Here is a 2,500-nt window from a genome sequence, read left to right on the forward strand (position 1 = left end):
TTATGATTTATTTCACCAAATATCTTTGCAACGTCAGCTTCATTTCGTTATTTATTATTCATTACATATATTCGTACTCGTATTAAACTTATCTTTCGCGTTCGTCACCGCTCTGGCTTCTGTCGTCGCATCTATGTTCCAGACTGCTATTATCAAATGCGATTTCTTTTTCAGTCAGAGTTCGTTTTCCAGACTTCTACTTTCGTTCCGGCGTTTGGTAGGACCGTCGATTACCAGTCGTTGATAACTTTCACAGTCCCTTCCATTGTTTTCTTTTATTCCAATAGGTTCATCTTACTCGCCGCAAGTACAACCACTTTTCTTCTTGAGGACATTCACTATAACTAATATCTACTTCTGATCTTCATTATAGTCTTACATTCTTTCGCAAATTTAAACATCTCTTTTTACCTCTCCTTTCGATCTCTGAATCCTTTGAACACTACAGCTGACGTTGTGGATGCTTTGGTATGAAAAATGTCGACAAAATTCGTTCCTATATTTTGTGCCCACCCTCCACATCGAAAGCGGAACGGCAACCAATCACCGACGCCAACTCTCGGCACCTCTTTCTTTCACGAGCCTCCTCCAAACACACACAAGTACGCACATACTTATACACGCACATACATACACACATACACACACGACGTGAACAATTTGCTCGACCCTTAACACACCATCCACCACCACGCCATACACCACAGTATGTGTATATGTATGTATGTATGTATGTATGTATGTATGTATGTATGTATGTATGTATGTATGTATGTATGTATGTATGTATGTATGTATTTATGTATGTGTGTATGTATATATATATATGTGTGTGTGTGTGTGTGTGTGTGTGTGTGTGTGTGTGTGTGTGTGTGTGTGTGTGTGTGTGTGTGTGTGTGTGTGTGTGTGTGTGTGTGTGTGTGTGTGTGTGTGAGTGTGTGTGTGTCTGTGTGTGTGTGTGTATGTGTGTGTGTGTGTGTGTGTGTGTGTGTGTGTGTGTGTGTGTGTGTGTGTGTGTGTGTGTGTGTGTGTGTGTGTGTGTGTGTGTGTGTGTGTGTGTGTGTGTGTGTGTGCGTGCGTGCGCGTGTGTGTGCATATATATATATATATATATATGTATATGTATATATATATATGTATATATGTATGTATATATATATATATATATATATATATATATATTTACACACACATATGTACATGTATACAGTATGTACACGTATATGTATATGTATATATATATATATGTATATGTATATATGTATACACTTATATATATATACATATATATATATATATATATGTGTGTGTGTGTGTGTGTGTGTGAGTGTGTGTGTGTGTGTGTGTGTGTGTGTGTGTGTGTGTGTGTGTGTGTGTGTGTGTGTGTGTGTGTGTGTGTGTGTGTGTGTGTGTGTGTGTGTGTGTGTGTGTGTGTGTCGATATGTATTTATGCACACGTTTCTACATACATTGTAGATGTACAGATTTGCAATGCTTATGGGAACCCATGAATATATGTGAACACATACAAAATAAATACATCAATGTATAAAAAGGTTTGCATATGTAGGCATGTATCTGTTTCTGCATATATATGTGTGAACTAGCCCATAAAGGTGTATGGATATATGTACATAGATTCATGAATGTATGAACGTGTATGAGTATATACATATTCCTATATATTGTACACATTTGCTTATGCGTGTGTGTATGTGAATGAGTGAGTGGGTGTTTTCTGGTTGTGTATAGAAAAACAACATATAGAAGTGGTCAAATCTATAGGTGAGGACGAGGCTTGCGTGAGATTTTGAAGAAAAGAGACAAAATGGTTCACAGCGAAAGCTAGGTTCAACCAGGTTTCTGTGATATCACTCCAGTTGTTCAATATATACATGGTTGGAATATTGAGATATTTGTAGGAAAGAACAATAGAAAGTCGGGTGACACTAAGAAAAAATATTAAGAAGTGGGAGATGAATCACATTTGAAGACTTGGCGCCGATGAGACAGCAAACGAGAAAATTGAAAGTCGATCAAAGGAAAGCGTTGAGAACAGGAAACCGAAAGAGGAATTATTGCAAATAGAAAAACAAGAGGGAGCTGAAATAAAGAAGTGTTTGGATATTTGGTAGTAAATTTTGAGCAAATGGATGACTTATAACAACTGTTGCTTCGATTTTCAAAATAGCCTAGAAGATTTCTCGACCCTTGGAAAGAAACACTGGATTGTTATCTTTGTTGTGTTAGTTTGGGTCTTTTTCCTTGCCACCAGCTAGTGGGATTAGAAGGGGAACAGCTTTCCTTTCAAGTAAAATTAGAAGAAAAACACTGTTGTCAAAACTGTCAGAGAGACATAAGGACACGATCCAGGTATCAAGTGTCACACCTCAAGGTGGAGTTGAGAGCGCTGATAGGTTCTGAAGACGAGTGGTGAGGCAGTTATCATCTTCGATGTATGTTACACAGGATCACCTAGTGCAGGTAGTCATCATTTGTC

The sequence above is a fragment of the Oratosquilla oratoria genome, chromosome 19, assembly GCF_046742065.1.
Source record: "Oratosquilla oratoria isolate Oo_2021 chromosome 19, ASM4674206v1, whole genome shotgun sequence".
In the NCBI taxonomy this organism is placed as follows: domain Eukaryota; kingdom Metazoa; phylum Arthropoda; class Malacostraca; order Stomatopoda; family Squillidae; genus Oratosquilla; species Oratosquilla oratoria.